The sequence below is a fragment of the Camelus ferus genome, chromosome 17, assembly GCF_009834535.1.
Source record: "Camelus ferus isolate YT-003-E chromosome 17, BCGSAC_Cfer_1.0, whole genome shotgun sequence".
Lineage (NCBI taxonomy): Eukaryota > Metazoa > Chordata > Mammalia > Artiodactyla > Camelidae > Camelus > Camelus ferus.
In genome coordinates, this window is record NC_045712.1 from 41474042 (window position 1) to 41491113 (window position 17072).

The 17072-nt window shown below is 43.0% G+C and overlaps 1 long non-coding RNA gene across 8 annotated transcripts in view; it reads left to right on the plus strand.

Annotated features, from left to right (window-relative positions):
- LOC106731046 overlaps positions 1–17072 on the plus strand; it is a 25516-nt gene continuing 8444 nt past the window's right edge. Inside the window, exons 1-6 of one of the 8 annotated variants that reach the window (XR_004312344.1) lie at positions 1–562; positions 12343–12494; positions 13378–13500; positions 13626–13720; positions 14567–14779; positions 15185–15416. This is a non-coding gene — a long non-coding RNA (uncharacterized LOC106731046). Of the gene's footprint in view, positions 563–12342; positions 12495–13377; positions 13721–14566; positions 14780–15184; positions 15417–17072 lie in introns of all 8 variants that reach the window. The other 7 variants (XR_004312343.1, XR_004312345.1, XR_004312340.1 and 4 more) reach the window with 7 other exon arrangements.

The following is a 17072-nucleotide window of genomic DNA, read 5'->3' on the forward strand; positions in this document are numbered from 1 at the left end:
AAGTCGCACTTGGTCTAAACAGTTAGATGTTTGCGGGAGTTAGTCTTCAGGAGTTTAGAGTCAGCTGCCTGCAGTTTGAACAGAGCTGAGACCCAGCTGTGTCTAGTTGAGACTGGGCTGGTTAAGACTGAATAGGACCGCAGACTCTACAACTGGGCATGCGCAAGTGTCCACTCCACGCCCCTTTTACGTCAGAGGCCGGAAAGCTCCACCTTCAAATGACGCTCAGTGCCTCCATTTTTGAAGGTGAAGAGGCGTGTATCTTAGTTACATCTGCGCAGAACGATGGTTTCCACACCTTTTCACGATCACCTTCCCCACGGGCCCCACCCCTGGGTCCGCCCTGCTCTTTATAACCCACTCTGCTGCAAACCTCGGCGTCTCAGCGTTTGCCTTGCTGCAAACTTCGGTATTTTAGTGTTTTGGCTTGTTGCAAACTTCAGCGTTTTAGCGTTTTAGCTAGTAGCTGCAGACCTCGGCAGCTTAGCGTTTTGGTTTGCTCCAGACCTTGGCTTCTCAGCATTTTGGCTTGCTGCATGTCGGACAAAAAGAACCTGATTTGGTAACGTTTTTCTGTTTTTTGCTTGTTTTAATTTTAGGATTTATGTGGGTTTTTTTTTTTTTTAACAGATTTGTAAATTCAATGTGCTGTGTTGTTTGTGTAAGTTTTTTAAATTTAACTTTTTATTGAAGTATAGTCACTTACAATGTCAATTTCTGGTGAACAGCATGTTTCAGTCATACATACATAGGTATATTCATTTCATACTCTTTTTCATTATAGGTTACTACAAGATATTGAATATAGTTCCCTGTGCTATACAGGAGACTTGTTTATCTTTTTTATATATAATAGTTAATATTTGCAAATCTCGAAATACCAATTTATCCCATTCCACCCCTTTTTGCTTGGTAACCATAAGTTTGTTTACTATGTCTGTGAATCTCTTTCTGATTTGTGGATAAGTTCGTTAGTGTTTTCCTTTTCTATCCTTTTTTTTTTTTTTTTTTTTTGGATTCCATATATGAGTGATATCATATGGTATTTTACTTTGGCTTACTTCACTTAGAATGACCATCTCCAGGCCCATCCATGTTGCTACAAATTCTTTTTTATGGCAGAGTAGTATTCTGTTGTATAAATATACCACAGATCCTTTATTCATTCATCTGTCAATGAACATTTAGGTTGCTTCCATGTCTTGACTATTGTATATAGTGCTGCTGTGAACGCTGGGGTGCTTGTCTCTTCTTGAATTACAGTTCCCTCCAGGTAGATGCCCAAGAGCGGGATTGCTGGATCATGTGATAACTCTTAATTTTAGTTTTTTGAGGAATCTCCATACTGTTTTCCATAATGGCTACGCTAACCTACATTCCCACCAACAGTGTAGGAGGGTTCCCTTTTCTCCACACCCTCTTCAGCATTTATCATTTATGGCCTTTTGAATGATGACCATTCTCACTGATGTGGAATGATACTTCATTATAGTTTTGATTGCATGTCTCTGATAATTAGTGATATTGATCCTTTTTTCATGTGCCTTTTGACCATTGGTCATTGGAGAATTGCTTATTTAGATCTTGTGCCCATTTTTGGATTAAGTTGTTTGTTTTTTTATTAGTAAGTTGTATGCGCTGTTTATATATTCTGGAAATTAAGCCTTTTTAAGTCTCATCATTTGTAGATACTTTCTCCCATTTCATAGGTGGTTGTTTGTTTTGCTTATGGTTTCCTTTGCTGAACAAAAGCTTGTAAGTTTAATTAGGTCCCATTTGTTTATTTTTGCCTTTTTCTGTGTTTTTTTTTTTATTGAAGTATAGTCAGTTTACAATGTTGTGTCAATTTCTGGTATACAGCATGATGCTTCAGTCATACATGAACATACATATATTTGTTTTCATATTCTTTTTCACCCTAAGTCACTACAAGGTATGGAATATAGTTCCCTGTGTTATATAGTATGCACTAGTTATTTGTCTATTTTATATATATTAGTGAGTATCTGCAAATCTTGAACTCCCAATTTATCCCTTCTCACCTCCTGCCCTTCCTGATAACCATAAGTTTGTTTTCTGAGTCTGTGAGTCTGTTTCTGTTTTGTAAATGAGTTCATTTGTCTTTTTCTTTTTTTTTTTTAGGTTCCACATACAAGTGATCTCATGTGGTATTTTTGTTTCTCTTTCTGGCTTCAGTTAGAATGACGTTCTCCAGGTCCATCCATGTTGCCGCAAATGACATTATTTTATTCTTTTTCATGGCCGAGTAGTATTCCACTGTATAAATATACCATAGCTTCTTTATCCAACCATCTGTTGATGGTCATTTAGGTTGTTTCCATGTCTTGGTTATTGTAAATAGTGCTGCTATGATCTTTGGGGTGCATATATATTTTTGAATTAAGGTTCCCTTTGGGTATGTGCCCAGGAGTGGGATTGCTGGATCATATAGTATGTCTAGTTTTAGTCTTCACAGGAATCTCCATACTGTTTTCCATAACGGCTGCATCAAATTATGTTCCCACCAGCAGTGTAGGAGGATTCCCTTTCTCCACACACTGTCCAGCATTTATCGTTCCTGAAGTTTTGAATGATGGCCATTCTGGCTGGTGTGAGGTGATACCTCATTGTAGGGTTTTTTTTTTTTCGTCAGTTAACTTTTTTTTAATTTATTTTTTTAAACATTTTTTATTGAGTTATAGTTATTTTACAATGTTGTGTCAAATTCCAGTGTAGAGCACAATTTTTCAGTTATACGTGAACATACATATATTCATTGTCACATTTTTTTTCGCTGTGAGCTACCACAAGATCTTGTATGTATTTCCCTGTGCTATACAGTATAATCTTGTTTATCTATTCTACATATGCCTGTCAGTATCTACAAATTTTGAACTCCCAGTCTATCCCTTCCCACCCCCCTCATTGTAGTTTTGATTTGCATTTCTATGAAAATTAGCAATGTTGAGCATTTTTTCATGTGCCTATTGGCTATTGGTGTGTCTTCATTGAAGAATTGCTTAGTTAGGTCTTCTGCCCATTATTGGGTAGGGTTGTTAAATTTTTTTGTTATTAAGTTGTATGGGCTGTTTACATATTCTGAAATTTAAGCCTTTGTCAGTTGCATCATTTACAAATATTTTCTCCCATTCCTTGGGTTGTCACTTTGTTCTGGTTATGGTTTCCTTTGCTGTGTGAAAGTTTATGAGTTTAATTAGGCTCCATTTGTTTATTTTTGCTTATATGTCTTTTGTCTGGGTAGACTGCCTTAGGAGAACATTGCTAAGATTTATGTCACAGAATGTTTTGCCTATGTTTTCTTCCAAGTGATTTATAGTGGCTTGTCTTAACGTTGAAGTCTTTAAGCCATTTCGAGTTTATTTTTGTGTATGGTGTGGAGGAGTGTTCTAACTTCATTGATTTACATGCAGCTGTCCAGTTTTCCCAGCACCATTTGCTGAAGAAACTGTCTTTACTCCATTGTATGTACTTGCCCCCTTTGTCAAATATTAATTGACCCAAAGCTTGTGGGTTTATTTCTGCACTCTGTCTTCTGTTCCATTGATCCATATGTCTGTTTTTGTACCAATACCAAGCTTTTGATTACTGTAGCTCTGTAGTATTGTCTGAATTCTGGGAGGGTTTTTCCTCCAGCTTCATTCTTTTTCTTTAATATTGCTTTGTCAATTCTGGGTCTTTTGTGATTCCATATAAATTTTAGGATTGTTCTATTTCTGTGAAAAACGTCCTGGGTAATTTGATACGGATCATATTAAATGTATAGATTGCTTTATGTAGTATGGCCATTTTAATAATATTAATTCTTCCAATCCAAGAACATGGGATATCTTTCCATTTCTTTAAGTCATCCTTAATTTCCTGTGTCAGTGTAGTTCTCTGCATGTAAGTCTTTCACTTCCTTGGTCAGATTTATTCCTAAGGTTTTTTTTTTTTTTTTTTTGGATGCAATTTTAAAAGGGATTGTTTCTGTACTGTCTTTTTCTGATGTTTTCACTGTTATTATAAAGAAATTCAACTAATTTCTGTATGTTAATCTTGTATCCTGCTACCTTGCTGAATTCTGTCAGCTCTTGTAGTTCATGTGTGGAGCCTTTTGGGTTTTCTATAGATAGTATCATGTCATCGACATACGATGAGTTTTATCTCTTCTCTGCCAGTTTGGATCCCTTTTATTTCTTTTCCTTGTCTAATTGGCTAGGACTTCCAAGACTGTGTTGAATAGAAGTGATGAGAGTGGGAATCTTGTCTTGTTCCAGATTTTAGCAGGAAGGCTTTCAGCTTTTCACAGTTGAGTATTATGTTGGCTGTGGGTTTGTCATAAATACCTTTTATTTTCTTGAGATATGTTCCCTCTATATCTATCTTGGGAAGAGTTTTTTTTAATCATAAATGGGTGTTGAATTTTATCAAATGCTTTTTCTGCATCTGTTGAGATGATCATGTGATTTTTGTCCTTTCTTCTGTTGCTGTGGTGTATCACATTGATTGATTTGTGTATGTTGAACCATCCTTGTGTTTCTTGGATGAATCTAACTTGATCATGGTGTATGATCTTTTTTATTTGTTGTTGGATTCTGTTTAGTAATATTTTGTTGAGAATTCTTGCATCTATGTTTATGAATGATATTGGCCTGTAATTTTCTTTTTTTGCTAAGTGTCTTTGTCTAGTTTTGGTATCAGGATGATGGTGGCCTCATAGAATTGAGTTTGAGAGCAGTTCCTTTCTCTTCAATCTTGGAAGAGTAAGAAGGATCAGTATGTGTTCTTCTTGTTATGTTAGAATTCTCTGATGAAGCCATCTGGTCCTGGACTTTTGTTTGCAGGGAGATTTATTGCTGATTCTATTGCAATTCTGTGATCGATCTGTTCAAATTATCTATCTTTTAAAATTCACTTTTGGTGAGCAGTATGTTTCTAGAAACTTGTCAAATTCTTCTAGGTTGTCCAATTTTTTGCCATATAGATGTTCATAGTATTCTTTTATTTTTTTTGAATTTCTGTGATGTAATTGGTTCTAATTTCTCCATTTTCATTTCTTATTTGGTTTATTTGTGTCCTCACTCTTTTCTTCTTGGTGAGCCTGGCCAGAGGTTTGTCAATTTTCTTTACTCTTTCAGAAAACCAGCTCTTGGTTTGATTGACTTTTCTGCTGTTTTTTTTTTTTTTTAAATCTGTTTTATTTATTCCATCTCTGATATTTACTCCTTTTCTTCTGCTGACTTTAGGTTTTGTTTGTTCTTTTTTTAGGTTGTAGGTTAGGTTGTTTATTTGAGATTTTTCTTGTTTTTTTGAGGAAGGCCTGTATCGCTGTGAATTTCCATATTAGGACTGCTTTCGTTATATCCCGTAGATTTTGTGTGGTTGTGTTTTCTTTTAAATGTTTCTTTTTTAATTTTTAAAAAATAGCTTTGTGTTTTATTTATTATTGTATTTTTTAATTATTTTAGTTTGGTGGAGGGAGGTAACTAGGTTTATTTATTTTTATAGGAGATACTGGGGATAGAACCCAGGACCTCATGCATGCTAAGCAAGTGCTCTACCACTTGAGCTATACCCTCCCCCATGTGTAGTTGTGTTTTCATTGTCATTTGTCTCAAGGTATTTTTAAAATTTCTTCTTTGATTTCATTGTTGACCCATTGGTTTTTTTAGTAGCATGTTGTTTAGTCTCCATGCAGGTTTTTTTTTTTTTTTTATCATTTGTTATTCTGTGGTTGATTTCTAGTTCCATGCCTTTGTAGTCAGAAAAGATGCTTGAAATAAATTCTGTCCTCTGAAATTTGTTGAGGCTTCTTTTGTGTCCGAGTATGTGACCTGTCCCAGAGAATGTTCCATGTACACTTGAGAAGAATATATATTCTGTTTTGGTGTGATGTAATGTCCTAAAAGTATCAGCTAAGTCCCACTGTTCTATTGTTTCTCCTGTTCTCATTTAGTATCTCCGTTGCCTTATTGATTTTCTGTCTGGAAGATCTGTCCAATGATGTTAGTGGGGTGTGAAAGTCTCCTAATACTGTGTTCCAATCAATTTCTCCCTTTATATTTGTTAGCATTTGTTTTATATATAAAGTACTCCTATATTGGATACATATATGTTACTGAGTATAATATCTTCTTCTTGTGTGGCTCCTTTTATCAGTATTATTATGTTGTTCTTTATCTTTCTCTGTGGTCTTTGTTTTAATGTCTGTTTTGTCTGATAGGAGTATTGCTATTCCCGCTCTCTTGTCATTTCCATTTGCATGAAATATCTTTTTCCATCCTCACTTTCAATCTATATGTGTCCTTCACCTTAAAGTGGGTCTCTTGTAGGCATCATAGTATAGCCTTTTGTTTTATTTTCCAGTCTGCCACTCTGTCTTTTGATTGGAGCATTTAATCCACTGACGTTTACAGTGATTATTGATAGACACGTGTTTATTGCCATTTTATTCTTTGTTTTCCAGTTGACTTGGCATTTCTTCTTTGTTTATCCTTTTGTGGTTTGATGTGTGTGTGTGTGTGTGTGTGTGTGTGTGTGTTAGCTTGGTTTGTTTTTAGTTTTTGTGACTATTGTGACCTTTTGATTCATGGTTACCCTGTTTTCCAAGTGTGTTAACCCATTACATTACTATATCTATTTGCTTTAGACTGGTAGTCACATAGGCTTATCCTAAGAAGAATGGAAAGAAAACCTACATTTTCTTTCTCTCCTCTTCCACCTTCTATGATGTTGTCCTCTTTTACATCTTCATGTTTATTCTCTTGTAGCTCACTGTAGTTACCATATTTCCAATTATGCTTTACTCTTTTCTATAGCTTCCTGCTTCTTTTCTATTTAGAGTAGACCTTTCAATATCTCTTTTAGGATAGGTTTAGTATTGTTGAATTATTTGTTTTTGCTTGTCTGTGAGATTCTTTATCTCTCCTTCTATTCTAAAGAATAGTCTTGCTAGGTACAATATCGTAGGTTGCAGCTTTTTCTTATTCAGGACTTTGACTATATCTTGCCACTCCCTTCTGGCCAGCAGTTTAAGTGTTGAGAAATCAGCTGAAAGCCTTATGGGAGTTCTCTTGTAACTAACTCTTTATTTCTCTTTCTGTGTTTAGAATCTTTTGTTTATCTTTAACTTTAGCCATCTCATAATGTCTTGATGTAGGTCTGTTTGCGTTGTTCTTGTTTGGGACCCTCTGTGCTTCCTGTACTTGGTTATGTTTCTTTAGGTTTGGAAAGTTTTCTGTCATTTCTTCAAATACCTTTTCAGCCCCCTTTTCTCTTCTCCTTTTGGGTCCCCTGGTATGCACATATTGGTGTGCTTATATTATCCCCTAGGTCCCTTATATTTCTTTCATTGCTTCTAATTTGCTTTTCTGTCTGCTGTTCCAACTGGGTGATTTCTGTTATCCTGCCTTATAAATCACTTATTTGTTCTTCTGCATTATTTAGTCTATTTTTGACTGCCTTTAGCCTGGCTTTTATCTCAGCAATTGAGTTTTCTGATTTTAATTGGCTTCTCTTTATAGTTTCTATTTCCTTTTTTATAGTATTCTGCATTTCTGTGGATAGTCTCTCTTATTTCCTTCAGTGCTTTTATTGCCCCCTTTTTGAAGTCATGATCTAGTAGACTGTCAAGGTCTTATTTCATTGTTTGTTCTTTCAGGGAGCTTCTCTTGTTCCTTTCATTGGAAGTGGTTCTTCTGCCTCTTCATTTTACTTATGCTTCTCTGACTGTATGGATTTAGGAGCATCAGTTACATGCTGTGGTCTTGAAGGGCTTTTTTTTTTTTTTTTTTTTTTTTTTAAGTGGGAGCATTCCTGTGTAGACCGTGTACATCTAATAATTTTGTCATGAGAGCTGTTTTTAGTCGGGATGGTTGTCACATCTTTCTTCCATGTGTATTGGCTGTTATCTCTTTGATTGGGGGTGTGGTTGGTGTTTTGGTGATCAGAGCCTGCCCTCACTGTTGGGCACAACTTCCTTTTTGTTCTGTGATTGTCACAGCCCTGACAGGGGCCAGGTCTGCTCCTCTGTTGTTGGAATAGAGGCTTTCCAGACCCGTTTTTGAGCTGCAGCCAGCCCCAGTCCTCTCCCCAGTTTAATCTGCAGAAGTCTGAGCTCCAGCAGCCGATCCTGGCCCACTCCTGCCAGCTTGCATCTTGGTCTGGTGGTCACAGGGACCCTCTGTGCTGGTTCCTCTCAGTTCTGTCTGCCGAGTGGCTGCTGCATTCTCCTCTGAGCCTTGGAAGCTCCCTTTCTGTCCCCACTGACCTCCCCACTGCAAAGGGGGCGTCCCAGAGTGAGGGCACGTTTCTTCCTTTGCCGCTCCCTCTCCGTGGGTCAGATCCCACACCAATGTCCTTTTTCTTTTTTTTTCCCCCCTACATGTTTTTGTGAGGAATCTTGTATTTCCAAAGTAAGAGCTATTCTGCCAAAGTTCAGTAGGTGTTCTATGCAAATTGTTCCATCTGTAGGTGTGGTTTTTGATGTGTTTGTGGGAGAGGATGAGCTTTGCGTCTACTCCGCCATCTTGTCCCCCATCCCTGCTTTGTTTATTGAAACGGAATAAAATGATGCATTTTCATGCAGTGTCAGTTTTACTTAGATGTATTATGAAGTAAAATCTTCTTAAACACAAACAAGAGCTTTTATAGAAATACCATTCTTCTTTATTTGGGCTGCTTGCCCAGAGCCAGTTAGATTTGAGTTCAGGTTCATTTTTCCCTCCCCTGCTAAAGGGGAAGGGGCTGCTTGGCTGGAGAACCTTATAAAATACTGAGTTAAAGGATAAAGAAAAGCAACCCACCCTATTGAGGAGTATATTTAGTCGCCAGTGCATTTCAGTGTGTTTTCAGGTGAAAAGCCTGCCTTTGATTTATACAGTCCATATTCCAGTATGTGCAAACCTCGAGGCAAAATCCTAACTAGTGCACTTAGTTATGCCGGATCTAAAGTCTTTATTATTTTGACCAATATAGATAATTACAAATTGGTCCAGAAACTGGTAGACTATCTAAAATACATGCACCTGCATTTAATAGGCTTATAAATACTTTCATATCACTTTTTTGGTGCAGTGAGTTTCAAAAATTTCAGTGAGCTTTCAAATATTTCAGAACTTACCACTTCTGCTTATTACTCACAATAGCTGATTGGTACGAGCTTGCAATTATCCACAGATCTCTGGACACAAGGTCTCCAACACGCACGGGTCAGAGAGAATGTATGGGGTACAAGTGAGCATAGATCAATTCAGAGGAGCGCGTAGGGCTATGAGTTGTATGTTGTGGTTTTCAAAGTTGGGCATTCAACCCTGGCTTGTGCTTTTCCCCCTGCAAAATATGGGCCAAATTATTCCCTTCTTTGTAAGTAGTTTATGATACTTAAGACTTTCTTTTGATTTTTTTTAATGATCTGATTTCCTTTTACTTCAAGTCCATTGGGACTTTGTGGAACAGGACAGAAGGCTTCTGTAACATTTGTTTTTCCAGAAATTTGATGATGGGTGAGCTTTTTAAAGTATTCAGTTCTTTAGCTACATTTTCCTGCCTTGGCGTTTTAAAGAATTTAGATGTTGGGTTTGGGGTTTGTTTTTTTTTAACTCTTTGTGTAACAAATGTATCTTGATTATATTTCGTGTTTTCAGTCTAGCCAGTTCTAGTTTTCTGTGAGTACTGGAGAAAACTGTGGTTGCAGCGTGCTCTTTAGTTGTGGAAAACATGATTTCTAGCATGGATTTATGCTTCCTTAGGCAGCCAGTCAAGTGAGTTCACGTGCTCTGAGAATATGCTAACTTGAAAATAAAGAGTTGGGCTGTTGAGTCTGGAGAGTAAACCAGGTGTGGTCCGAAGTCTCTCAGACCCCGACAGCGCCTGCTCTGCCCCTGCAGCCCGATGTCACAGGAGGTGGTTTTAAGCCATCTCTTCCCAGCATCTGTCAGCTCCTGTGGAAACCCCAGCGTAGGGAGAGAGGGGTCAGGCTCCACCAGTGTGACCAGTGCCTGGGGATGTGATGCACACGGAGCTTTGCCCTTCTTCTCGGAGGTGCAGGGACCCGTCTCCAACTTGCCGCCAGGCAGCTGGGAGACCCCGAAGGCAGCCCCCACTGCTTTGTCCACTCCCATGCTGAGTCTTACCACATCTCCTGGGAACTTTGATTCTGGGTCGAACGCGGATTGCTTGGGAGAAAAAGAAACCTAGAGATCACTTAACCAAATCCCCCATTTTATAAACAAAGTGAAACTCTCAGAGGCTTATGGTTTTATTTTCGATTCTGACAAATTATGCAACATTTATAAGTATCGCTCTACCACTGTCCGGAATTGAACCTGGCTGTGGTTCACTTTCTCTCTCTTCCTTTTCTTTGTCTTAGTGTCCTACCTCGTTAAAGGATATATATTTTTTAAATACAATAAGGCAGTAAAATAATCTTAGTCTGGTGATTTTTAAGAGCTTAAAAAAAAACTGGATAGAAAAGTGATTTTATTTCTGCATTTCAGCAACTTTGATCCTGGAAGACAGGATAAAGCAAGCTTTGTCAAACTGCCTTCTTTGATAACATGTGTGGAATTGGTCATCTGTGTAGAGCTTTCCTAGCTCTGAGAGGGATCCCTTTAGTGAGCCTTATTTGACTGGCAGGAGGGACTCACCTGAGGTATGACTGTGCACTGCTGGTGGGAATGTAAAATGGTGCAGCCTCTTTGGAAACCAGTCTGGTAGCTCCTCGGAGTGTTAGGTGTAACCTAGCAGTTCCCTTCCTGGGCATAGACACAAGAGGCAGAGAAGGCAAACATAGCCACACAAACACTTGTCCACAACATGTTCATAATAGTGTTTATTTCTTACACCCGAAAGGTGGAAACAACCCAAATGTCTGTCAGCTGATAAACAGATGTGTTAAATGTGGTGTATCCATACAATGGAATATTATTCCAAAATAAAAAGACATAAAGCACTGATACCTGCCACAGTATGGATTATCCTCAAAATCATTGTGCTGCGTGGCAGAAGCCAGTCACAAAGGACTGACTGTATGTCGTATGATTCTATTTATATGAAATGTCCAGAATAGGGAAATCTTTAGAGACCCAAAGAAGAGTAGTGGTTGCTTAGGGCAGAAGGTAGGGTGGAAGAACAGGGAATAATTGCTGATGGACACAGGGTTTCTTTTCAGGATGAGGAAAATGTTCTAAAATTGATTATGGAGATGGTTGCACAGCTAACTCCTCGAGTATATCAAAAACCACTGAAATTGTACACTCTAAATGGCTAAATTGGATGGTATGTGAATTATTTTCTCAACAAAATGCTCAATATCACTAATTATCAGAGAAATGCAAATCAAAACTACAATGAGGTATCACCTCACACCAGTCAGAATGGCCTGTCATTCAAAAATCCACAAATGACAAATGCTGGGGAGGCTGTGGAGGAAGGGGGACCCTCCTACACTGCTGGTGGGAATGCAGTTTGGTGCAGCCACTGTGGAAAACAGTATGGAGATTCCTCAAAAGACTAGGAATAGACTTACTGTATGACCCAGGAATCCCACTCCTGGGCTTATATCCAGAAGGAACCCTACTTCAGGATGACACCTGCAACCCAGTGTTCATAGCAACACTATTTACAATAGCCAAGACATGGAAACAGCCTAAATGTCCATCAACAGGTGACTGGATAAAGAAGAGGTGGTATATTTATACAATGGAATACTACTCAGCCATAAAAACTGACAACATAATGCCATTTGCAGCAACATGGATGCTCCTGGAGAATGTCATTCTAAGTGAAGTAAGCCAGAAAGAGAAAGAAAAATACCATATGAGATCGCTCATATGTGGAATCTAAAAAACAAAAACAACAAACAAATAAAAGCATAAATACAAAACATAGACTAAGACATAGAATACAAACTTGTGGTTGCCAAGGGGGCGGAGAGTGGGAAGTGATAGGATTTCAAAAATGTAGAATAGATAAACAAGATTATAAAGTATAGTACAGGGAAATATACACAAAATCTTATGGTAGCTCACAGAGAAAATAACGTGACTGTGTATGTGTCCATGTATGACTGAAAAATTGTGCTGAACACTGGAATTTGACACAACATTGTAAAATGATTATAAATCAATAAAAAATGTTTAAAAAAGTTTTTTAAATAACAAACAAGAAAACGAAACAACTCATGAATCAGAGGGGCATATTTAGGCATCACAAGAGTGGGAGCTCTGTGACCTCAGGGGAAAAAAAGAAATCAAAAAAAGAGAACAATTTACATGGTATTATTTTGGGTGGGGGGGAAATACATATATAGTGGAGAACTGGAAGATACACCTGTTTTCTCAGTTTTCTCTCTTGGCTGGACTCCGTCTACAGCAGAGAAGAGGGCAAAGTCAAGCAAAAATAGCTCCAGCCCTCCCGGGAGACAGATCCGCCCTCCAGCGCTCCGGCTTCCTTCTGCCTGAGTCACAGACCCGGGCCCAGCGCACGCAGCGTGGGTGAGTGGAAGCGGCCTCTCCCAGTCCCGGGGACGGTCCGCACGCTCCAGCACCGGCTCTTCCATGCAGGCAGCCGGCCTGGCCGGACCTGAGAGAACATCGTTCTCCGTAATCCCTGCCACCACCTGCTGCCCTTGGGCCAGCTCCTGAGCCTCCAGTCTCTCCTGTGGCTGGGCCTTCCCACCACATTGAAGAGCACCCTTACTGGAAATACGGGTGCCCCCTCTGAGCCATCATCCACCTCTCCCCCTTCACTGCCCCCAATCTCCCAATTGCCTCTTGGCCACACTCTGGGCTCTCTGCAAGATTCGGGATCTTGTAAGAACTCTTCCCTGGAGATGACGAGGACATCTGACATTTTCCAGAACTGCCCATACTGTGCTCTTTTGAGACAAAATGCAATTCTGATATTGGTTGCAAAAGCCTACATGTTTATTTCCCCGCCAGAACCAGAAGGAGATGTCCTCGGGTAGGGGTGGGAGCAAGCTAGAATGTCACACATGAGAAATAGGGGCATGGGGGAGGGAGGAGAGGCCTAAAGAAGTGAGGTGGGGGAGGGCTCACAAGGGGGCACAGGGCAGATAGAGGAGGTGGGGGGAGATACCAGCACCTGGCCTGCTGTGGTTACCCCCGGAGTGACCCTCCCATCCGCCGGGGCACCGTAGGCTTGGGAGGCTCCAGCTTGACCCTGTCTTCACCAAAACCCAGGGCTCCAGCTCTGCTCCCAGCCCCAGCAGTGCCCTTGCCTGAGGTCTGAGTCCTTCCCCTTGGCCTTGGGCATCAGGCAAAGGGTAAAGAGGAAGTCATTGCCATCAATCTCATCCAGACTCCAACCTTCCTACCTTGCGTGTGGGCTTTATCAGTACCCAAACCCCACCCATAGGGCTAAACACGTCGTCTCTGCCTCCTCACTCACCCTGCCTCTCAGACTGGCACCGCGGGATGGACCCAACAAAGGCAAACAGGAAGTGAAGCTTCAGCTCCACTGTGTGTTCCCGGGATTGAGGTGGGTATGGAAACACCTCTTCCCTGTGGCAACGTTTTTGAGAGAGCATTCTGGTTCTGTCAGACAGTGCCTGCTGCACCTTCTCCGGGCTCCTCTCCAGGATATGGCACCATCTTTATTCTCAGCCTACAGCACCCTGCAGACCCTCTCCACATGTCAGCTTCCAGCCCCCCTAAACACTGCTGCCTCCAGGGAGCCCACCCAGCACCCCACCAAGGAAGTAAGTTAAGACCTGAATCCAGGGTCGTTGTGGGCTGTTGTGGGCTTGGCTGGGGGCCTTTGGGGATTGGCTGGGGCCTTTAGGGCTGCAGACAGTTGCTGAGAGAGGTCTTGCCAGGGGTTGGGGGAGCTGCCCATCTGCCGACACAAATGGGATCAGGAGGTAGAGGCCAAGGAGTAGGCGGTGTAGGGACACTTGCCCACCCACCAGCGCCGGGACCTGGAGTGAGGGAGAATCCGACCCCGAGGCCACCCGCCAGCGGCGGAGGGGCCGAGGCTGGGCGATGAGCGAGAGCCTGGGCGCCCCCGAGTATCCCCCTGCCTCAGGCAGGCTGCAGGCAGCGGGGCAAGGGCGGCCCTGCGGCGAGGAGCGGGTCTGGTCTGGAGGGGAGGCCGAGCCCCTTGGACTCTCCGGGGGCTCAGCTCGCCCCCAGATCCAGGGCCGCCCCTGCTGAGAGCCCGGAGGCCCCCACCGCCTCGGCCCTGTGCTTGCGGGAGCAGCAGTGGGATCCTGGACTGGACCCAGTTCCCTGTCCTCCTGTGGCTGTTTCCAGACCTGTTTGAGCACAGGCTCCAATTTTAGATGCTGTGGAGGACTGGGGCAGGGAGCATCTCTGACTTTAGGCTCTGAGAGACTTTCTCCACTCACTCACTCCAAGGGAGCTGGGGTCTAGGTGGCTTGCTCAGTACTCTTTCCTCCTGAAGTCGGGGCCTGTGTCACCTGCCCCACTCAGTCTCAGTAACCTTCTATTTATTTTTATAATTAGTTGCCTTTTGTCTCTTATTCCTCCGTGGGGTAGACTTCAGCCCCTGCGTTTCTCATGCCTTCCTGTACCCACCCTCCTAGGTAACCCTCACACTGAGGCTGGGCTTGGACGAGTGACTTGTTTTGGAAATGAGACATTAGCAAAGGTGATGCAAGAGAAAAGTTGAAAATTGCTTGTTACTCCTGGAACCTGCCTCCTTGTGCCCAAACCCTGGCCCAGGACCTGCAAAGACCCAGCTGAGAGAGAGGCTGCCTTGAATCATCCAGCCCACCTGCCCCCTGCCCCCAAGACGTGTGAGTAAATCCGTCCCAGTTCAGCTGAGCCTAGAGCACATAAGACCGGCCCAGGGGAATCTTGAGCTAAGTAAGTGTTGTTGATTTGAGGTAGATTATATACCAATAGCTGATGTATATACATCTCAAACCCGTAGATCAAATCCCTTTGTTTTCTCCACTCCCACCCCTTATCCAGACCCTGCCACTCTGGACACCAAGCCTTGAGGAGCCCCACTTGGGTTTCTAAAGAAGTGTTTCCCAAAAAGTTTTACATGGACCGCCTGCATCAGAACTGCCTGGAGAACCTTTGGCAGTGCTGAGTCCTGGGAGTTGCCAGGAGTCTTGGGGAAGGCGGGATGACTCTCCAGTTTGACAAGTCCCTCTGTCCCATTGGACACGTTTTAATAGTTTTCTCACCCACAGTTACTGCGCTGTCATCACTTGCCCCAGCCAGATGCTGACCTAAGAAGATAACCTTGGAGGATGTGGCGCACGTCATCAGTACCGCACGTGCAGATGAGAGCTGGGGAAGTCCAGTTGCCCCATCTCTGCCCCTCCGCAGGGGGCTGGCTCACAGGGCCAGCCTCCTCTCGGGTTGATGCACCCGGCCCAGGGACTTCTGAAGACTGAAGATGAAACTGGAGGAGGAATCAAGGTGTGAGGTCTTGGGAAGTGGTTTTCACTTCTGACTGCATTTAGGAGTCAACTGAGGGGAAATTAATTGGACAGTAATTCCCTCTTTGCAGTGCTTCTGAGCCTGCTTTTCTGAGAAAAAGAGCCCAGGATATGTGCCCTAGAGAGAATAGAATTAGCCATTTCATCACCTATACTTTGCTATCTCCCGCTTCTAGAAGTGAGTTCCTCAGAGAGAAGGGGGCCCGGGACCGCCGCCGCCCTCACCTAACACCGGCTCGTCCCAGGCCCGGCCAGGCGTGAGGGCGTGACGGGCCTTGCCGACGGTGCAGCCAGTGCTGGCGATGTGAGCCTGTGAGGGCCCTGAGGCGCCCTGACCCCCCAAGCCCGACTCCCGAGCACGGTTTCTCCACGTCAGGCTTAGATCAGCAAACCTGTCCCCTTTCACTGAGAGCTTCTCTGACGAAGGCCTCGGCAGACGCCGTGGGGCTGTGCCCTTCCCACTAAGAATTAGCCACCACAGAGGTGGCTTCTTAAACCCACACTGTTAAAACAGACATGAAAGTACACAAGGAAGACAGAATCATGACGGTCTGCTTGTGATGGGGCCGGGCCCCGGGCCCACCCCCCAGCCTGCCAGCCCAGTCCTGTTTGTGGATGAAAGGAGAGGCTTGCGCTGTCTCTCCTGCGGTCGTTACAAGTGCCTTTTTCCTCTGAACAGTAAGGATCCCCCAAAGCGAGTTTGTCCTGCTTTTTTCCCCCTAGCAGTGACTTGGACTTACGGTTTCTTCGGTGTTTGAAGGCTCTCTGCTCAGTAATGTGTATGGGACCGTCATCCGCAGACAGATGCCCTTTTTTTAAGTTGTATTAGACTATCCGAGTTCAGAGAAGGGACCAAAAGAGGACTCCGGGGACGTGGAATGTGAATTCTGAGAGTATTATTACTGTTCTGGAGGAGGAGGAGAGAGGAAGGAAAGCTTCCTGTGCGCCCGCCTCGCGCCGCCCCCTGTGCTCGGTCCTTTGTCCTTGAGCGTCTCCGGCGCCCGTCCCCATGTCTGCACACGGGAGGGCAGGCGTGGGAAGCGCAGTTCTTTCTTTGAGAGGATAGCCAGTGTGTGCCAGTGGGGTTACAGGCGATTTTCGTTCCGTTGCCTCAAACTGGTTCTTGTTCTTCGAGTTAGAAGACCCAGTGGACTCTGTCCGGGCTTTCGCTGTCCTGCTTGTCCTGACCAAAGGACAGAAGCTGCAGAGACTGGGAGACCATCTAGTGGCTTCCTTCTTACAGGGCTACCTCCTCCCCCAGGACCTGTGCTGCTTGTTTTCTCTCCAGCATCTTCCAGCAATAGTTTTTGGTTGGCCTGTGAGAGCTTGGTTTCACTCCAGCAGAGGCAGTTCCCATTTTCCATCTTGAATGTGAGTGCGCAGTTTGCGTTTATTCACTTCGTTGGTGGCAGACTTCGTTCAATATGTATCAGAAAGTCAGTCCACTCTCTGAAGGATGTCCCACCTTAAAAACAGTATTTCAGAGCCCCTTGAGCCAGAGGCTTCGGGGTCGCCCGAGAACAGTAGTGAGCGGCGCTCCCAGGCGAAGTGGCCGAGCCACCGCCCAGGGGCAAGAACAAGGACTCAGTTTCTCTGAGCTGTTTCACAAAAGCAGGCTTTAATCCAGAAGGTGTAT